Raw genomic sequence first — 22,812 nt, forward strand, 5'->3', positions numbered from 1 at the left:
CAAATGGGACTGGGGGGTGGCCCTTGTTTTAGATAAACAGCTATGTCAGTTGAGTGGATCAACTGACTACATCGCAGATGAGTAGATGAAATGTTTCTTCCCGAGTTCATTGGAGGAGTATGAACGTCAACCTGGGTCTGCTGGACCAGCATGGGGGAATGCATACACGGCTCAGCCCAACGCAGAGTATAAAAACTGAAGAACTAACAAAAAGAAATTTGATGTGAGCAATGGGCTTGAGCTGCTTTCAACCCACGTTTCCTTTGTAGCAAGTGGGGACACCCAGCGTTGTGGCAATGAGCTCATTATGGAGAGCAGTAACGGATCGATCACATCGGTGGTGTGATTGACCTTAACGCCACTGCTCTGTTTTGCTATTTGCTAAGTGTAGTTTACTTTTGTATTGTGATTTCAGTATATTTTGAATCACTCTGCTAAATCAAGAATTTCATATAACATCAAATATCTTCAAATAAATGAACTTGGTATTAAACATTTTACCCTCCACGCGTGGAATCTCTGAAAGAACCTGCCCAGAGCACTGGACTCTGACAAATGCTCTTATAATTTACTAGTTTGTCCATTTGACAGTAGAAAGGGGCTACTCCTTATACTTTGGCACAAACCCACTTCAGTTATTTATAGCTGTAAACATCGCTGTGCTTAACCTCCCTCCCACAAACAGATTCCCTCGGATTCTTTCATTTCGTGTCTTCTGTTTCCTATAGCTGTGCTGCAAAACACATCTGTTTAACAGCAACACTATCGCTAAGGGCTGCTGGCATTTTCGGTTTGACAAATACATCCACTTTCCCATTAACAAGGAGATACGTGTAACTGAAAACACTCCCGTGGCTCTCTGCTCCCTTGGCGCAGGCATCAACAGGAATATTTTGTAGGCCATTTAGGCCATGCATTAAACTAGCATTTTAAAGTATTAGCCTGCTTTAAGCAAACAGCTGTATGTTTGGAAAGAGTCCTACTGCATACAAGCAATACTTACAGGGGAAGCAGGAGGAAGGAATTCCTCAATAGCCAGGTCATATGGACACGAAACTTGCAAACAGAAGTTGTATGAACAGGATGTGCTGGGGGGATTATAAGCAAATGAACAAGCACAAATCGAAGATAAATAATTGATACTGAAAGTGAAAAATATGCTCTATTATGTTGTACCTAAGATGAATGTAAGGTTATAGGTGAAGGGTTCATTAACTTTATGCATACATACACATTTACATGAATACTAAACTGAAAGTACAAGGTGCAGCTAATTACAATAAAAATGACAGCGTTTACTTAAAAGCTTCCTTGACTCTACTGCTCCACACCACTGCCCTGAAAACCACTCTAATGTGGGTTTTCAGAGACCTTCTTGAAGCTAAGAAAATACGTATTTCACACAGGGATATAATCTGTGTTTGTTGGTTTGTTGTTGTTTGCAATTAATTCTGTTCTCACGGTGATGAAAGAACTGCTAAGAAAAACAACCGTATACAACAGTTAACCAATATTGTAAGTGAACCATCCCAATAAATTAAAAACCTGTCCCAGCACATTCAAGCATAAAAACAATTGTACTAAGTACTAGGGGAGTGCTAACCACTTTTTAAATATGTAAAATATAGATGCAGACTCATCGTCTTTCTTTCTGAAATTTATCAGCTTTAGGAAATCTATAAATACTATCCTTTTTTAGCAATACATTCAGCATCATTTAATGCTACATATTACTTTATTTGACACCCACTTCCCTGAACTGCAATACATTTCATTTTAAAGTCGAGATAATTTCTACATGTTCAGGGATTTGGGAAATTAACATTCCGCAGTACCAAAATTCTTTCTGCTTTGCTTAACATATGTTCTGAATCAAAATTGCTCCGCACTTTTTTTTCTCCCTCTTCACATTAGGCCCTGGGAAAAAAATACACCCAGCCCAACGTCTGCATGTGTACACACACACTCACAACCCTGAGCAAGCGGTTTTACAGGAAAGCTGATGTATTTACTTCAACAATTGGTCTAATAACCCAAATGGCCAGTTGTTCTCTTGAGGTTACCAAATTACTTAAGGGAACAGTAAAATGCCAGGGGATTGCTGTTATTGTTCAAAGGCAGTCAGAATTCCCAGGCAGCCTCATCCTACTGCGCTAGCACTGCAGAGACGTCCAGCCACCAGTCAGTAGAGCACAACATGCATCATTTTAAAGAGACGTTAGGAAATCCAGCAGCATTCATCCAGTGGAAGGGGATGTCTGCTCCCAGGATGCTGACGACCAGCTGAGGTGCCTCGGATATTGACAAAGAGAAAAGGATTTTGGATCCATCGCTCCTGCAAGGTAACAGCCAATGCGGCACAGCAAAACAGTGAGAGCTCCAATGCTACCAAGCTGCAACCAGATCGTACGGGTACATTAACATTCCTTACCCACACATGTGGGTGGAGTACAGGGGAGACGATTTCTAATCGTCTAAATCGATTTCTAAATCGATTTCTAATTGCCTTCAATTGCAGTGTAAAACAGCATATCTGTAGTTTCTTCTAGAAAGGGCTGAGCTATGCTAATGCCAAGATGCTCAACGTGAGCAAAGAGGATTTCAACTTCAACTTTGAACCACTCAATCAGATGCTCCCAGCTGAGTGAGTAGTTAAATAAAGAAAAAGGGAGGCAAGTAACAATCATTAATAGCTAATATTACTGAATAAAACCTTAAGTTAGTATTTCTGGTGATTAATATAAGATTTAGCTGATAATATTTTGTGGTTATGTTCATATGGACCGCAAACTCCTTGGGATGTTAAGTGGCATGTAATATGCACGATAATCACTCAGCTAAGTACAGACACTCTTGCTACACTCATTTAAAACATGTGCTGATTCTTATGTTACCTGTGGTACCCAAAGCCAAGCAAAATAAATTTTGTCCTTTTTTAGTGGATACGCTTTATATAAAACACTGCGGTCTACTTTGGAGGCTGCTATTGAACTTCGTATTTGTTACGGCCGTATTAAGACTGCAGTGTGGTGGGTGGAATTTCTTAAAATCTCTTTTGAACCAGGCAACTCAGTGAACATATTTTCTAGAGCCATTGCTCCTATTCCCTTGGAAGAAAGGACTTTTACAAAATCAAATCGGTAAAGCACAGTGGGTGAGATTTCATGATTCACTTCCTAGGGATGCAGTGCTTAACTTGCATCCAGAAAAGACAGCTTTGCAGGCCGTAAGTTAGTTTTGTACCATGCCTATCGTTTTCCACAATTTAGATGGGTTTCCTGGCAAAATTCCTTGGGGACTGCCTGCTATACCACCCATAACAGGGCATAGATTGAAGATGTGTGGCCTTGGCCTTGAGAGCTCCCGCATTTCTGCTGCCCAGGCTGCACTGGAGAGCATGAGGAGAGGGGCTGCAAGAGGCTGAGCCAGGACCAGCTGCAGAGCATCCTCCCCAGCCCAGGCTCCCGGCACAACCTAAGGTGCACAAGGCTGAGGTCTCACCCAGGGATCCTGGTCTGGGTTATTTTTCACTCCTGTGCAGAGGTCTCACTTGGCTTGAAACTACCGCCTCTCACCTGATGAGCAACTGCTGAAGTAATTTAGACGTGTAGTACCTCAGCTTTAAGCTTTCGGAGCTGTTTGTCAAATACCTTGCTTTGTATTTAGGTATCTTTGCCCTGCTGTCCTCCCACTCCAAAACTCCATCGCATACTGATACACATTTTTCTTGTTTTTACTTTTAAAGGAAAAGACATAAAAGTAAGCTCTGCTAGAGATATTTCCAATCAAGTGGTTAAATGTAAACACCTGAAATAACTGCATTTGCACTACAGTAATGCATCTTAAGCCCCTTTTTTTTCTCAAATAGGGATTAAAACCAATTACAGCAAATATATTTAAACAGCAGTCCTGCTACAGTTAAAAAGCAAGACATACATTTTACATTTGTCTCTTCGCAATACTTTGAGACAACCCATGCCAACTTTCACATGAGGTTGTACCATTTAGTAGAGAAAAAAAGTTCAGAAGTTTCAGAAGTTCATAGTACAAAAAAAAACACAGAAAATTCAATATATTTATATTTTTAAAATATAATAGGGTACAACCACGAAGAGCCTCGGAAGGCCACTTGATACACCTGAGTACAGTGCCAACCCCACCCCAAGAGTCCTGGAGCTCCTGCACCCAGGGGGAGGAAGCAGAGGTTCTAGCAGACTCACAACAAAAGCAGCAGCATCTCCTCATTTTGTGTGGGCAGCCCTAATTACCCTCATATATCACTCATTTGCAACAGTTAACAGATGGGTAACTTGACCTACTCCCTTTCAAGGAAAGCAATCATCCATCCATCGGCCTGTTTTGATTTCATGGCAGTGTTTTTCAGGCTTTGTACCAGGCCCTAGACACTACAAATCAGTCTAAGAGGCTCATGAATGACACCTGAAAAAGAGCAAGTCTTACTAAGTCTTACCAGTGTTATAATGGAAATTTTACCATCAGTGGCATTTTTCATATTAATAGGATCTGTAAAAGCAAGAAGGGTGAAGACAATTGCTGGATGATAACTGAAGTCTCTTACAGTGACAGCAGGGTTGCTTCTTGGTTTGGGTTCTTAAGAAGCAAATACCAACTATTTGGGAAAAAGGTGCTGGGAGAAGGAAAAACAGTGCAATAACAAAGTGAAAGCAATGCAGACCGGGCAGCACCTTGCATTTGGATGAGTTAAAAGTTAAGTTGAAGCATATAAGTTTATTCTAGCAATCGGTTAGCTCGCAGAGGATCACACAACATGAGATCCCCATCCCCTGCAGCCAGCCTACCCACCTCAGTGACCTCGGCCAGCACAGCCACTGCCAGCATCAGCTTTGGGCCAGAACACCTTGCCCTTTTGACTCCCGTTTCCCTGCTCTCTTTGGGATCGCTGGCTGCGTTTCATTTATTACAGCAGCTGGCTCTTTCAGATCCTCCTACGCACGTGGGCTTTGTACATGCAAAATATCATCTCCCCCTGGACAGGGAAGGACGAAAAAACACAGTTGAGTGTTTCAGACTGCTGTCTTTGATTTGCACAGGGCTAATCGCTGCTGTGTCCAAGAGGCCCGAGTCCCGGGGCTGCGCACAGCCGTGCTGCCGCAGGGCCCGGCCGCACAGCGGGGCCGGGGCTGTGCTCTCCTACGGTGCCCCCTGTTCCTCTGGGTCCCTCACCCCCACGGGCTGCCACCCTCACCCTGCCAGCTCAGGGCCGCCAGCTAGCCAGAAGTAAGGCAGAGGAGAAAATAATAATAATAATAAAAATCCAACGCTTTGCCTTCTCCCTTCTCACCAGTCAAGACAGGCTCGAAGAGACACAAGCACTTCCCTACCCACACGGCGTGATCTGACGCTGCTCAGGGGCTGGGGGAACGCTGCAGGCCTCTCCTCCCTCCCCCCGAGGGGCTGGGTGATTCATCCACATCGTGCAGGCGTCAAAAACAGCAGCAGGGTACAGGGGGTGCAGGTGTATCGAACAACAGGCCCGGAGCTGTGCAAAAACGCTGCTTCCAGTCTTCTGCGACGGGACCCAGGGAAATTCCTCATCTCTCAGGCCTGGACGCACTGCTTCGATGGCTGCCTCCTGGGCTGGGAGGATGCCTAGGAGTGTGCCATCCCCTCTGACTCCAGCAGCTGGTTTCCCTCAAGATTTGGAGTAGCTGTAACCCATTTGGGCTCCACCCCGCCAGAACTGCAAGGCACATGAGGGACTTATCACAGAATCACAGAACATCCCGAGTTGGAAGGGACCCGTAAGGAACATCGAGTCCAACTCCTGCCACCACACAGGTCTACCCAAAATTTCAGACCTCGTGACTAAGTGCACAGTCTAAACGCTTCTTAAATTCAGACGGGCTTCTCCTTGTCTGAAGCCTCGGCACAACTCGTGTGACAGCACCCAGCATCTGGGACATCGCCGCCGTTTGTAGGATAAAACCAGAGTAAGACCCAAAGAGAAAGGCATCTAACGCTAACATGGCTTCTGCAAACACCGACATAAACCATACAGTAAGCTGCCAAGTAAGTGGTGAAGAAAATCTGCACATTGCTTTATGGGTGGAAAAATAAAAAAAATCAAATGGAGCAGTGGTGGAAGACATGTCAGCGATCAGATATGAAGCACAACCTAAAGTGAAAACTAACAAAATGAATACCCTTAAAAACAACATGCTGGTCATAGCTGCTTTCTCTATCCCTCCATAACTCTAAAAATCTTCATATTTTTAGTGTTAAATGACCACAGATGATGATTTTTTTTAATTAGTTTGTTCTTTATAGCCAGTAAAATATTTGCTAGCTTTTACACAGAAATTTTCTGCTAAAGAGCTTTATTTGAAATGCTCACTGTTGCTGCAGAAGACAAGTGTTGGACTCCCTCATTTCCAGGTTAAGCTACTTCTAAAACTGCAAACTTTAGCAAATCCAGAAAATGAAGGTTTCCGAGTAGTCTGTACACACCTCCACGATTCCAGGGGCTGCAGGGATTCACGCTCCTATGTCATCAGCATACTTTTGGGGAAAAGCCAAGCAACATCTGGAGTATAAGGTTAGGCTCCTATTTTTAAATGCTCTGTTCGTGTACATGTAGCGATCTAGTTCTTAATTGTTCACATGGTTAGTACATGAAGAAAAAATTTTAACACACTAATCCAATTTTACTTCAAAGTGTCAGAGACCATATGGAATACGCCAAGTGTTTATCAGACAGTTGTTTGGTTCTGCATTTGTGTCCAGCCACCAGGCGGCCATAAATAAGGCCCCAGAAAAGCATGTTTTTAGGGTACAAGCACGTGGACAACAGCATCAAGGCTACCAATTCAAAGTGTGAGCAGGACTGACTATTACACCAAAGTTCTGCAGACTCTGAGACTTGATTCGCAGTGTTTCAGCTTCTGCTTTAATGGGATTTTTAAGATTCAAAAGCACTATTAGTGAGGATAGAATCCTAGAATCCTAGACTGGTATTTGCAATTCATGTCCAGTGAAAAACGAGACTCCTTCCATCACAGAACTTTGTCTTAAAAACAAAACAAAAAAAAAGCAAACAAGCAAAAAGAAACCAAAACCAAACCACGCAATGTGTATGAAACTGAATTCCAGGAGTATCAGTTTAATAGCAGCATTAACCCAGAGAAGAACAGCTGTGGGGTGCACCGGCTCGCTACGCCCCTCCCGTTTCCAGCCTGGGCTCTGCCCAGACTTGGAGACAGAGGCAGGCTGGAAGGCAAGGAAGAAAAGCTGATAAATACTCCTGGGGTTTGAGGAAAAAGACCACCAGCAGATGTGGAAAAGTTTCTTAGCTCTGGACACTCCTCATGTACTGCACGCCCAGCCAGAGTGCTCTTTCCCACATCACTCTTCCACGAAGGCATCGCAGAGGCACTATGGCGTTACACGTGGGACCAAACGATTCACAGGTGACTGCGAAGAAATGGCCCTATTAACCTCCTCTGCCCCCTTCCCCCCTTCCTTTTAGTAACGGACTTTGTGTTTTGTGAACTGCGTGGTGACCACATGCAAGTATTTTTCCATTGTGCTGAAGGGGAGGCTGCCTCCCCAGCAAGCACGCTCACAGTGGCTCTTTTATTCACAGCGGGCTGGCAGCCGGGTGAGTGGGCTGAGGATGACAGCCTCCTTGCGAGAACAAGCAGGAAGCTGGAGAAACACTAATCGCTGTCTTCATATTCGCTGCACAACCCCTCCTCTGCCTGCTTCAGGAGGCAGCTCTCGCCCTGCTGTGCTGCCACAGCCACACAGGAGTCGCCACGTGGGAGTGCTGGAAATGGGCTTCCTTACGGGGCCGAAACGCAGAGACCCAGCAGAGTGGGGACTGAGAACCACTCCTCCTCTAACACCTTGTGGGATTGCCACACAAGTCCCGAAGACAGACTGAGGCCTTTCTCTTTACTCAAAAAAAGTGACAAAAACAACCACAAAACTTGAATTTCCTGCTCCCATGAGACCCTTGCTTTCTCAGCAGGGTTTTAGACCGACTAGGAGACCCATAAACTTACTGAGAACCTCAGTGGAAATCAAAGGTTCCTGTTTGGGCTTAGGCCAGCTTCACACAGAGAAGATACTGCCTTTTTTTTTCTTCACAAATAACAGGAATGGTGAAGGGCAAAGAGAGGCTACGCAGATCACGGAGACATCTAATTATGCTTTGCTTTTAAACTTGCAAGAGATTTGCAGCTTTTTGACAAGCCTACAAGGATACAGCGTTTTAAAATTTTGCATCATAAAGTTTCACAGCTGATACCCTGACAGCCAGCAAAACAGATAATAGCTTGCTGAGATTTTGCAACGTATAAAATTCAGTCTGTGGGTGGTGTTCCTGAAGTAGCAGTCTTCCTCCTGAGAAGGTTACTATTGCGTCCCTTGGTTACAGGGAGGAGAACAAAATAGTTCACCACAGCAGGACACGCACTAATAGCCCGCTTCTGCACACCAAGTGCTTTTGTCATGCTCCGTGCCAGAGGCAGAGTAAAACACAGACACCACAGGAATTCACTGCATTTTATTAATGTACACCCTCGTATCGTTTACAGCTATTAGCGAAACTACCACATTGCAGATCTTAAAATTATATTTTCCTGTGCAGTAGAAGGAAAGAATGTTTAAGAGGAGTCACTTACTAAAAGGGAAAAAGAATTACATGTGAAGTTTATGTCTTCAACTTAAGAAAGATTCTAGACAAGGTGGAATCGGAACATCCAAAAATTAGAATATCCCTTAGTTGCAGTGGCTCCTACAAAACTTTGTTTTATGCATTATATCCTTTGTGCATTCCACCCTTAATAGAAGTGTTGGCTCAGATGCCTGAAGGACAGAGAGGACTAACTTCCTTGCAGTTAAATCAAGAAACCACAGTTTCCACTTCATGTGGGCTTTGTTTCAGGGCTAGAACACTTGATCATATGGTATTAATATAGAGCTAAAAAACCCGACCAGAAAGGCCTTAATCATACCATGATTTTAGACAAACTTTAGTTCAGTACCACTCTGTCTGGTGGTTGCTTAATTATAAATGGCAAGCAAAATCTCATTGTACCTAACATTTTTGGGGACTGGAAGGTTCCAGCTCAAAAAAAAAAAAAAAAGAGTATTTATTCAGTATCATATAAATACGACATGTTTGAGAATTAAAACGTCAGACCTCAAGATGGATCCAGCAACGTGGTGTGGCTGCTTGAACCCCCCATCCATGCACAGCATGGCCAAGGATAGAGAACGACGTTGACGCAAAACCTCCCAGCAGCAGAGCTCCGCAGAGACCCACCTTTCCCCTTGTCAGCCAGACACCACGTGCAGTGGCTGACAGAGTGCCACGAGCAGGACGATGGTACCGCAGCTGTCTTACTTGGGCTGCCCTCCAGCCCCTCTGAGGTATTCCCCCTTGGCTACAGCCCCTCGGGGCTCTGGAGGTTTCATCTCCAGAAGAAAGCAATAGGACTGTTTGATGTGGGACTGCTGCTCCCTGGCATTTGACTTACCTTTCACATCTTCTGACTTAGTCTGACTCCTTTTCTTTGCAGATCCAAAGTGCTGCAATTACCAGATAAAGCTCTGAAAGCATAAAAATCCTGTAATTTAGACATAATAAGGAGTTTTTACACCACTTATCTTAGGCTGCCAGAAGCATTTAAATCCAGTATCTTCAGGGAAGATCACCATTTTCTGCACTGGCAATACATGAAATACACTCCTTATTCTGGTACTCTGCTTTGCAAACCAGTTAAATGCCCATGCTACCTTCAAATTAATATGAAAAATCATTCCATGTACATGAAGATATATGCAGAAATATGCATATGCATCTACATGAAGATATTTGCAGAAAAATCATGTGGCAATTCAGAAAAAAGTTTATAGTTAGATAGTCTAAGAAGTACTTGGTAGGCAAAGGGAAAAGGGAAACTGATTAACAAAGCAGAATTCCCTTTAGTTGACTCGAATTCAGCTGTGTTCATTTATTTAACAGATGTCATAGATGGCAGACCATTATTTGTCAGTTTAGGGCAATTTCACAAAGCAGTCTTTAACCCCCAGTGGTATTATCTCCTTTTGCTTTCTGACCACTACAAAGTGGCTAAAAATGTAGTTACTCAGCCTGTTATCAATACTGATACCACCATAAGGGTGAAAGCAATGCATAAAACCCACATCGCTGTCCAGGAAAATCATCTCCTAATTAAGAAAACACACGGAGGCAATGAAATTAAGTGATACTCTTGTCTTTAGATAGTTGAATTCCAGCTTGCCTAGGATCTTCACTAAGTCAATCCACAAGCATACTGATACAAACAAGTCTGCCTACAAAATTAAGGTTCCTGCATTTTACATGTTCTCTCCTTTTAATTACACCTAAATAATAGCATTAAGATTTTACTCAGGATGTATACAGTCCCATACCTTGCAACCACATGTTTTTTGCTTGCTGTCCACTGTGTTTAGAAGAGAAAGCAAAGCAGATGCTGTATGATTTTATATAGCAAGAAACACTCGCACAAATTGGGCAGCAATAAATTATCTTATTCTAAACCATCCTGAAAGAGTGATCTTGCCGAAAGATGTCCTTTGAGAAAATACAATGAGAGAGTAGTATGGCAAAGACATAACACTAAGGCAGGCTGGAAACTAGTTTAAAAAGCAATCTGTTTTTCCTTCTATGCTTAACAGAGAACATTATCATCATCAAACCACTTTTTAAAATCAATTGGTTTCCATTTCTCCTTGGAGTGCTTTCATCCCAATGCCTCCTCTAGATCTTTCCAATAACGACTGCATTTGCACCTCAGTTTCAGTTGACATTTGAGTTACCCTACACGATAAATGTTAGCTGAGGGTAGAAGCACGTTACTTAACAGTTCCTATACATGAATATAATGTATCCCCTTAATTACAGCTAATCTGCCTGCACTGCCACCCCGCTCCCCCCGAAAAAAGCCGAGCCACAAGCAGAGGCCGGAGCTGTAACAGTGCATTCGTTTACCACGGTGTCGGAAACAAAGGATAGTAGTGGGCAAGCTTTCAAAATACAAATTCCTCTACTGTGAGAGTCCTCCTGTTTTCAATCTGTTACAGTTAAATGCCCGTGCTCATTAAAGGCACGTTTTGCACAAACAGGCCTTAAAGAGCAGTGAAATGTTCACTTTCAAGTAAACACGGTTGCTCACAAGTCAACATGGTATCACCTTTTCTCTTGGCTGTATGGGGATGCAAAAAGATCACCAGTTACCTGCCAAGAATAACATAACAACCAAACCCGCAGTGCTTAATCATATATGCTTTTTTCCAAATACTGCATACAATCTTTCATGGGTAGCCAACTTAAATTGGCTTAGATCACTCCCTTGTTTTTTAAGCGCTTTATTTATTTATTTTTAAGGCTGTTAACTGATTTAAGGTCATGATGGTAAATAACCGAAACTTCCACAAATTTGGTAAACATTTAGGAAAGTTATTGGATGTATGCCTTTAATTAGACTTTCTATTTCAACTTAGGAAAGGCTCCCTAACGACATTAGTCTGCACTTACAAGCTATAGGGCTCGTGTGACTTCAGGCAACCTATTTTTGGAAGGGTGGAAGGAAAACCACCTATGAGAGTGAAGAAAGTGCCATTTATTTCTTCAGATTTTTTTTTTTCCCCAATGACCTGCATCAATATTTGCCTGAAGAGACAGGGCTTTTGTTTTTTGTTTTTCCCCCAGGTATACACTACATCAGAGTACTGCGGCTCCCAATCCCTTATCCCTGGGTAGGGAAAAGGGACACAAGGAAAGGATGTGCAGTTTCCTTCTCCTGAGGACAGAAACTTTCTCTTGGCATGCATCGCTGAAAAACAGCCTCAATGCAATTCATCCCATACAAGTAAAGCACACAGGATTTTGAGGTAGAATTCCATTACTTTTCCATTTTTTAAACGGCTCACTTTTTTGGTATTTTAAGCCACAATTTGCAATGGACAGAACCCCATATCCAAATGTATCAGAATTACTTCATGTTCCTTCTGCAACAGTACACAGATGCCATCCAATTTGGGACCCCAGACCATTGCAACACATAACATAAAAAGGATCAGCATCAAAGAAAGCATTAAGGCAATCCTTTTCTCCAGAGACGTTTGGTTAGATCTAAAGAGTCTGCATGTCTATCAGTTCAGCATCTCCCTTGCTTTGCAACTTTATCCTTGCTATCTGAATATGGCAACGTTGTCTGGATCGGAGGAATGTTAATGAACATTAACAGTCATGGCTACTTCACAGAAATCTCTCCTTGTAGCACCCTCATGATCCTATTAAGCAATTCTCCAACCGTGCAGGAAGTACCTTTACAAGGAGAGCTTTAGGTCCTGGATTCAGGATTGCTGCTGATCATTACATTTTCGAAGCCCTGGCTTGTTACTAAAAAGCATGTGTGTAAGGAGAAAAGATGTAAATGAAGTAGGAGAGAAACCTGCTATGAACAGTGATGCACGATGACCTTCATGAGGCTCCAGATGAGATTCTGGATCAGCCTAAACATCCTTCATTTTTATCCAGATAGGAAGATCTACTCCTTCCCTCTTGTCTTAGGCCCACCCAGGCCCACTTAGGCCAACGAACCTTTTCCACCATTAGCAATGTCATTTACACAGAAAGCTGCAAACCGTTGAGCTACTCCTTAGTTTTACTCAAATTGCTGTCAATCTGGCTTGAACTTTAAAAATTCTTATACTTTAGGCGTGTGTTTATTTACCTTTGCTTAGTTATAAAAACATATCAATAGTCCTCACATCTACCCTGCAGGTTCATATCCCTGCTATGAATCATGATAGATGCCTTAGTGACTTTAAATATAAACTCTTCCGTATCCCACATCCTAATCCTCTTGTCAGGGAACTTAAATTCATCAGGTTAGAACAAGACCAAAGGGAACACAATTGCTGGTGTACGAAAGAACTGGAGATCCCAGATGTAGTCACTGAAGCAGGGGGAGGTTGTTATCTTCTTGAGTCATAAAGCAAATGAAAGGGTCTTTTTCTCAAGATTAAAAAGAAAACAACAACCAAACATACCTATCAGATAACAAAATCTATATTCCATGCAGTTCCAGAAGCGTATAAAGGCAAGCTCAATATAAGTCACTGTCAAGTGTGGTACCTTTTATCTTGACAGCAAAAGCAACATCTATAGTGGAGCATGAATTATCATCATCCTTCTCAACTAATCACTTAAGAACAGATATCCTCTTAACTGGCTACTCATCTTATACTTGTAAATACATAACAAGAATGATGGAAAATGTTAGAAACAAATTAATTCCCTTATTGAATGAAGGTTTTTCAAAAAATAGGACTGGATTGTCAAAACAAACGTGACAATTACTCCCCTAATACAATGCAGGGTACTTTCACTGACAGCAAGCAAGGCAGAGAATTGACTATTCCACATTGATTTCTGTTTGTGTGCTTGAAATGGGTTTTAGCCAGACAAATTCTGGGTTATCCAGAGCCAGAGGGTAGGTACAGCCCACCTGGTAGATCCTCAGTGACAGCATTCAACCACTGCTTTGACTAAAAACATGCATCAAAGTCAGGAAATGATGCTGAACCACTACAAGGGGGCTTCTAGCAGATGCATTGTTGGTGGTGGGGTTTTTTTTTGTTGTTTTTTGTTTGTTTTTTTAAATAGTAGCAGCAAATACTTACTGCCTATGGGCTGAATTTGAACCAGTGGTTCTATAAATTGTGTTATCTTTTGTTGGGGTCTCAGTTATTGCAATTTACTAGTGTGACTACTAAAATAATTAAACCTGTTCACCTGATTAGCCCATTATATTGGCACTCCCAAAGGCCGTACTTCTTTATGCATTTAGACACAGCTTAGTCTATATTCAGCCCCCGAATACACAATTATTACAAAGTAATTAGCAATCTTTTACTGTAGTTTGGATTTAGATGAATCAGACTTTACGCCAACAGATACATTTTTATAAAACATTCAGAAAAAAAAATGGAAATAGGATTTTCCACACCAGATTAGACCATTAGTGTATGTAACATGGGATTTGCCTTTGGCACTGACTCAATACTGCAGATTTATAAGAAAGCGACAAAGAATGCCTAATTAAAAAAAAAAAGTGCGTTATGCAACTCTGCATTATGCACGTTGAAAGAGCAAAGGATAAGGGAAAGAGTATCATCTTACATAAACTCAGATGCTAAGTTAGGCCATTTCTCAAGAGTTTCTGCACTATTTGAGGTTATAATTCTGCAGGCAGTCTAAGGAACAATTAAGAACAATGCCAAAATATTCTCACAAGCACTACAAGTGACAACACATTTGGAAATAAAACAGATAATGGTGTCTTGACAGTGCTGTCAAGCACTTATATTAGATAAAGGAAGTTTAAAAGAACTGGTGGGGAGAAGTTTCCAGTGGACACAAGAAGAGACGTTCTGCAGAAGTGATTCCAGAAGGAACCTGCCAGGGAATCCTCTATAGGACACCGATTCCCTCCACATCCCAACCTGTATGGACTGCTGAACTGAGCTCGGTTAAAAAGATGCCTAAGAAGGGGAGGATTTGGTTTTCACCCAGATCAAATCACTGACTTGGGGTAGTGGGTGGCAGTGGCGGCAGCGCAGTTGAAAGGGAAGACAGATGAGTGACTGGAGTCTTCAACACTGGAGTTGCACCCTGATTTTCTTCACATATGCAGGAATACCAGTACACCCATTTTCTCACTTGATTTCCCATTTTTGGAGATGAGAAGAGATGCTCACAATATACATTGCTTAAGATGTTTCAGGCTTAACAAGAAATTGCTCACGAGGGAGCTATTTTGACAATCAGAAAATAATCCCCCATACTTTTAATTAGGGCTAAACAAGTCTTTCCCAGGCAAAGGAGTGCTCAGTCCAGACTGATGTTGGTTAAAACCCCACCCTTAGATTGGTAGACACAGCAGCTGTGGGATAGCATTATATGCTATGTTGAGGTCCAACCAATACCTAAAGCAAAGAAGGAGAAAAAATGGTAGAAAAAGGGTAAAAATAGGAAACTTCAAGACAGCTATGTAGGAAAAGATCAACTTACAGGCAAACCATAGTGGACTGGAGTAGTAAGCAAGACACAAGACCAGGCCACACAGCAGAAAAAGAACTTGCTTCTGGGATCCCTTTCTACTGCAATTTCACTTGGGATCAGTTTTCAACTAACAAGCAATTTTGCCAAGCCAAATGTTGAAACAGAACATTCTTTGGCTGAATAATAATTAAAATATTGAAAATAGTTAAATAGTTATTTGCAGTAAACTCGGACAATCTTAGCTGTGTGGGGGTACTTCCTGAAGAAGGATATTCCATAACCCAAAGCATTCTTGCAAAATACCACAAGTTCTGTTCCCATCAAGAACCATGCAGAAAAAGCTGAGCTAAAAAAAAATATGATTAATTTTAAAACGTGGATGTGAAGTAAAGGCAAAAGAGCATGCAGAGTAGACTGCACTTCCCAGAACAAAGTACAGCATTTCAGGGAGAAAGACTGACATTAGCTATTTCTGAGATCATGGCTTTCTATAGATAGAAACTAGAAGCTTCTGCTGCTCTGCTGTGAGACCCAGCAATACAATCTTCCCAAGTGCAGAACCTGCCCAGTGGCCCCATCTTTGCCATCACAGATAGCAATAAGCAAATGATTACAGAAAGCTTCTTGGAAGAAGTCAGACCACTTCCTCTCAAAAGCAACTTGATTTGTATACTAAATGAGCTGATCTTTATTAAATCATTGTACATTTTGCATCAAAATGTCTATTTTTTTTAGACTTTCTACCACAGACGCTTGATATAACATCAAACCATAGTTAAATACAACATCAATTAGCTCTCTATTATAACTCTGTTTTCATCCAAGTGTTGAAAATGCTTGGATGGCCTATTAAAAGCTTCAGCCTTTGCCGCTTTATCACCTAAGACTTTAACACCACAAACACACACAAACTGACAGTCTGGCAGTTGGCAAGCAGGTTCGCTGAGAAAAACCATCATTACATGAAATTTATTCCATCAACTCAGTAAGGCAACATCTGCAATAGTCACACCTCCAAGGGCTAATGATTTATAATAGAGGTATCTAATAGCCATTTAACTTTTCCCAAAATTAGGATCTGCATTTCCAAGTTTGGTATGGTTTACACAGCCCTTTTGCTGTCCAAAAGTGGCTCTGCATTAGCGATTAACTACCACCAAAACCACCACAAACAAAAAACCCAAATTCTCTCATATTTAAATCTCATTCAAATCAGCACTGAAATTCAGTTACAGTATTTTTCCTTTCAGTCCCTTGTCCACACATTAATAACTTTGCAATTTTACTCTCAGCGCACATGTAATTATTTTCAACAGAATTAGATTTCTCATTCAGGAAAAAGGGACAAAAGAGACTTAGAGAGTAATCTGCACAGAAATTATCAATGTATACTAACAAACAATCCTTAATAAACTGGAACATAAATACAAGAGGAAACATAAACCTCAAGATACCAGAGTTACTTTTTCCAACTTCTTGTGATGGTTTTGATTTTTACGTTTTATTTAAAGACTGGGTAACCTCAGGCCATTTTTAGAACAGGATTTTATTTTTCCAGCATTCCACTTCAAAAAAAAGCAACAAAAATGCAAAGGAAAAAACATTTTAGCAGGACCTTCATAACACTACTGCATCCTTTCTATGTTTCTATTTTTTCCCCATTTTCTTAGAAGGAATGTTTTAAATTAGAATAAGGGACATAAAGGAATCCTGTGGGAAGTCAAATCTATGCCTTCACCACCACAAGAAACACACGTAATAAAAAGGTTCAAGCTTTTCAAGTTCCATCTTAAAAGGTAATTACACATCTCCTGCCCCCACACAGTAAGATGCTGTGCCAGAACACCATTCTTCAGTGGCTATTTCTTTTACCTGCATACTTTTCTTATGGCCAAATTCCTAGGTGTTATTCTTTCCTTAATCAGCTCTCTTTTTTATTTATCTATTTATTTATGTGGTTCTCCACTAATCAAGACACATTCTCCTTCAATTTATCAACTTAGCAAGCATTTCCAAATGTTTGAACTCATCTTTTCCAAATAGGAAAAAGATCTGAAGCCAGAATTTCAGGGAAGGTGCTGCCAACGTCTTCACAACAGCATTAATATCCCCCTTTCTGCTGAGAACAACTCACCCGACACATTCTGCAATCACATCTGCTTTTTCCATAGCAGAATCACTGTGGAGGCTCATAAAACACTGTGATTGACCAATAGTCCTGTATCTTTTACTTCCTCTGTAACGAACAACTGATGAGCCTCCAACTTAGATGTTCTTATTATTGGTCCCAAAATACATAAATTCATACTGTAATATAGTTGCCTCACATTGTAAAGAATGCTATAAAATTAAGTCTTTATAAATGTTATTATTAGAAATGTGAATAAAAATCCACTAGCAAAAATATTCAATATCTACTCAAAAGGCTGGTGTGTTAGGTCACACAGGAATGCTTTTACAATGCCAAATGTAAAGCAAAATCTTTATGAAACGTTACTAACAGTTTTGTTACTACAGGTACTGTAAGGTTTAGTCTTTACAAGCTTAATATTGAATGGGATAATAGTGCTGTTCGTATTAAGTTTATGAGCAATGGTAACATGTTACAGGGAAAGGTCCAAAATAGCTTTTACAAGAGTCTATCTGTCAGGATTTCAGCTTTGTAGAAAATAGCTGGAAACAGTCATAAATGTTCATTGACACAGACGTTTTCTAACTCTAACAAATAAAATGGCAAAAGAAGTATAAAAGGATAGACTTTTTCCCTACCAAAAAGAAAAAAAGAAGAGGCACTGGTTCTGGAAGCCTAAAGACAAGTGCAATCTGCAGACATGCTAAAGCCTTTATCAAGTTGTAAGAGTCAGAAGATCACAAGTAAAAACTTAAGATTCAGACTCTGCTAGCAATCCTGACAGATATGATGCTTATTCACACTAGTGGGTTACTGCACCATGAAGCCACTTATTTCAAGGCCATTAATGTATATATTAAATGAATGACAGGAATACGACTGGATACATTTATGCTGTTTAATATTAATAGTGTTAGGTTCATTTTATGGCAGTCATTAACAAAGCAACAACATAGAATAAGCACATACTCTTCGGGCAATGAACTGTGATAAGGTAATTCCAACCTCACAAAAAAAGCGGTGCTGTTTCTACAAACAGTTAAACCCACAGAAGGGCTGTAAGGTAAGCAGAAGAATACCTTGTTATGTCTGGATAAAAAAGCTTAAGAAAGTTCCTGTGAGAATGAGCTTCCTATCTGTGAAAACTAAATTACAGTATTAGAGCCATAAATGCTCCAAATAGATGGAATTGTGCCCTGGCCACTAAGAAGGCCAACAGTATTCTTGGCTGCTTTAGGTAAACTGTCACCAGCAGGTCCAGAAAGGTGATCCAACTGCTCTACTCAGCAATAGTGAGGCTGCATCTGGAGAACTGTGTCTGGTGCTGGGCCCCCAGGTGCAAGAGAGACATGGACATGCTGGACAGAGCCCAGCAAAGGGCTGCAGAAGTGCCCAATTCCCTGATGTGTACCCAAGACAGGGAATTTCCACCTCTATCGCCTCCTCTTGCCTGGAGGCAGTGACAATAACTCCTACCGTGCTCAGGTGCTCGAGCACCTGCCCTTATCCAGAACATTTCCACAACTCTTGAAGAGGGGCTGCAGGTCAAATGGGAGTAACCTGTGGCTAGGCAGGATACAGAAAACCAGCCCATATAGGAAAATTTAAGACTTTTTTCTTCTTTTCCCAATGCTCCCCTGCCCTCCCCCCCACCCCCTTTTTTTTTGGTTAAAGGATAGAGAACTATTTTTTTTTTAAGTACTGGGATGGCGCATTAGGTCACAGAAAGCTGAGAGTCAAAAATCATGCAATGACATCTCTAAGACGCTGATACAATCTACCATATAAAATGATTGATGTGTGATCGAGTAAGGTCACCTGCAGTTCAAAAACCAGGTATCAACAAACATAACAGAAACAAGAAATAAAGTTTAATAATTCATTTATTATCTCCAGTCATCACACGTTGATGTTTAGATGATTATTCAGGGCCTGAAGCGCCTGTTTCCTCCTTTCTGGGAAAAGAGAAAAAAAATTGAATGCGATGGAGCTGTGCCAGGTGGCACAAACCTGACCTCAAGAGAATAAACACAGCCACACATGGCTTCGGGAAGCTCTGAGCTCAGGCAAGCAACAGCAACCTTTTCTGTACAGGCAAACAACATCTACTTCATATTATCCAAAAGAGTAAGGCAGCCCTTTGAACAGGACAAAATACTGTTGATACAGCTACTTGTCATGGATACAGAAGTGCAGGTGTATGAAACTGTATAATCACAAGGATCAATAGCAGCTTAGCATACTCATACCCGTGCTACCTTGCTCCATCCCTCACCTGAGTATTATTGCTCTTCCAGCTGAAGAACTGCAGTGCGTTACTTGAGCACCTGTGATCTACATCAGTGTAGACTGAGCCTCCATCTGGCTAATTTTGCCAATGATGCTTACAGGTTTTTGGTAAGGGGAAAAAAAATTAAATTATCTGGACTGTGTAACAGCAACCAGCAAATGCTGTAAGATCCTAAGCTGATTTTTGTAGATCTGGAAGGATAATATGATCACAACTTAACTGTGAGGAAGAAACAGTATAAGGGGTATGTTATAAAGCTGCTTATCAAGTAAGGTATAGATGTTAACGTACATGACACTACAAATTTAGAAGCACAGTACTACCACAGTTTACTGTATTTTAAATTCTACATAGCCAGTTATGGATAGACAATGTTAAAACATTGCTCATCAAACGTTTTAGATCATAAGTAACTATTAAACACCCAAAATTTCTAGCAGCCCACCTTGTATCTTTACCATTCATGTTTTAACAAGTGCTATCAAAGCAGTAAAACTCCACTCAAAATAACCTGGCAGACTTCTGGCAACATCTTAGTCCCAGTATGGAATTAATAGCCTTGAGGAAACAAGCAAGGCATGATTCCAAGAAAGATATCTTTTAGTGTATGAATAATTAGTAAAAGCTTGATAATTTTTCAAATACAAAACTCTTTCTACCCTTTCTGGTCTTATCAGTAGCAGCACCTTCCAGCTAAGTTCAACTAGGAAAAAGCTGCTTTGAATGTGGCATAATTATGCTATTATACGTCAGTTTTTCCTCACATTCTTCTTCCTCATAAAGAAGACAGGGCCAGGCTATTCTCAGTGGTGCCTAGTGACAGGACAAGAGGCAGTGGGCACAAACTGAAGCAGTGGAAGTTCCCAATGAACTACAAACTACATAGCGATGATAATGGAGCACTGGCACAAGTTGCACAGAGCGGCTGTGCAGTCTCCATTGCGGGAGATATTCAAAAGCAGCCTGGACCCGGTCCTGGTGTCCCTGCTTTAGTAGGAGCATTGGACAAGATGACCTTCACAGGTCCCCTCCAACCTCAATCATTGTCTAATTGTCTTCCTTGCCCCTCACAACTTGAATGTCTTCCTTTCTGCAAGCTGATGGACGTAGACTAACTTCCCCCCCCCTTCAGCTTGTCTTGATACTAACTAAATTCAAGCCAGAGAAATTGCACTGAGGTATGTACAAGTTGGAAAGCCAACTTTGTCTGAGACATGGAGGAAAAAAAGATTTGTGCAAGCCCCATTCGTTTGGATAAGACTAGAGAAGGAAAGCAGAAGGTATTACCAGGTTTCTGCTAGCTTAACATTACAGTTCAGTTACTTAAGTTCTCCTGAATTACCAACTGGAATTAAACACTTTCTTTTCCAAACACTTGCGGCTCTGTACTGGTAAGTGTTTTCTGTATCTTTTTTGGCAGTGACCCTGTGCGTCCAGTCTTTGGTTAATAAAGCACTTCCGTTTTATTATTACTATGATTTTTTTTTTTCCCCGTGAGGGCATTTGTACAAGTGCTAGTTTCACTGACCCAAACAATTCAAGCCACTCAAGCTCTGACCTAACTATTTTAGTTGCTGTTACAGACAAAAAGTATTGCTGCATTTGTACAGGACAGTACAGTATTACTAACAGTGACATGCTCTGAAACATCTTCCGATACACATAGTGTGGAATCGAGCAGAATCCAGTTTTAAGACCAGGTCAATCAGATTCCAAAAGAGCTCACATGGCACCTGCTGTAGGGTAACAATCCAGTTTGTTCCAGTCCCACACTCCTACACTTCCACTGGGCTTAGGATCCATATTCAAAACTGCACTCCAAACGTACTTACATCCAGCATATAGCTTGACACATTGCTGCGTGTCATTACTTCTCCCTGTCTACAAAGCGAGCCGTGGTCCCATCATGCACGCCACCTGTAACTTCTGCAGTGACAAGTTCCTAGATCCGATGGCAGAAGGGACGTGTGGTATGATCCACAATGTAATGCTGAGGAGTTTCACCTACTTCCAAATTCTGTTCTTCATGCAAGCACCAACGCCAAAAAGGAGAAATCAGCTAGCAAATATTTGCTTTCCATATTCTGCAGATAACAATCACCCTGCTCCAGGTGGAAAGCAAAGAAGACAAGGTAGTCCACGCTATTAAAACAAAGTGGGAGGAGAAAAAAAGAGAAGGAAAAGCACAACAGTAATCCAAAAATCAAGTACAGCCTATTGCTGGTGCCTATAACAGCTTTCAGAAAGTCAAATAAACACAGATTACTAGCAAGGAAATCTGAAGTTTATGCAATACACAAAATCTTGAGACTATTACTGAAAGTTATGAAGTGCTCCAAAGACTACAAATGGTCCCTGAGGAAATGATTCTAAAATAATAATAATAAAAAAATTAACCAGAAATCACAAATTGCATTTGTTCTGGCATACGACCTGTATATTTCTTGGAATTAAATATCTGTCTTTTTATTAAAAACATCCATGTCTGTTCATGCTGGGTTTAAAACAAGAACAGAAGACATTTGCTAGATTAACACCCTTGCTATCATGTTAACTTTTTAAACAATCACACAATAAAAACTTAGCATCTGATTCTCATCAGTTCACGATGTAGTCCAAAGTTTTTCTTATCATATTAACTTTTTCACTCGATATAAAAAAAAAGACAGAAAGTAAAGAGTTAAAGCTGTTTGGCAGCTGTTACTTTAAACTCCTTTGGGTTTTATAATTTGCAGAGCATGTCAGCTCCTCCATCCTGCAACTTTTTTTTTTTTTTTTTTTAAAGCACCCAAGCAGAGGAATGTCACAGCACGATCATCTGCCGTGAGTAGAACAGAGATATGATATATCAGGGGACCTCTGCCTCTGAATCTGTCAATTGTAATAAATTATGGTATAGCCAGGAGCTGACTGAGGCCGAACAGACAGAGAAATCAAAACTAAGAGAGTGTGTGGAAGCGGACATGACCTATATTGAAGTGATGTAAATGGGTGAGCAGAGCAGTATGATTTCCTAGAGGGAGCAAATATGCAGAGAGGAGGGACAAGGACAGAGCCTAGCGGCACACTAAAGTGAAAGGGACAGATGAGTATAAAACCTTCAGTGCTCTTATAAAAAAGAAGCTATTTAAGAGCAGGCATTCAAGTATAAGACACACCAGTTTTCTGTTAAAGTTGCTCAGAAAGTAAAGACCAATGTGTGGTACTAAAATCCAGCCACAGTAAAATAAGAGCATGAAGAAAACTCACCAGACAACGTCAGCATTACAACAACTGCAGGGCATGCAG

General features: G+C 41.1%; 1 protein-coding gene and 1 long non-coding RNA gene across 7 annotated transcripts in view; one reads left to right on the forward strand and one right to left on the reverse strand.

Moving 5' to 3' along the window:
* Positions 1-22,812, reverse strand: part of FAM171A1 (family with sequence similarity 171 member A1) — an 89,176-nt gene that overhangs the window by 49,960 nt on the left and 16,404 nt on the right. The gene's annotated exons all lie outside the window — the stretch shown is intronic.
* Positions 6-11,587, forward strand: LOC310895149. The gene is made up of 2 exons (XR_014580479.1): positions 6-7,448; positions 7,625-11,587. It is a non-coding gene; the product is annotated as an uncharacterized lncRNA (long non-coding RNA).

This window comes from Anser anser (assembly GCF_964211835.1).
Source record: "Anser anser genome assembly, chromosome: 2".
Classification (NCBI taxonomy): Eukaryota; Metazoa; Chordata; class Aves; order Anseriformes; family Anatidae; genus Anser; species Anser anser.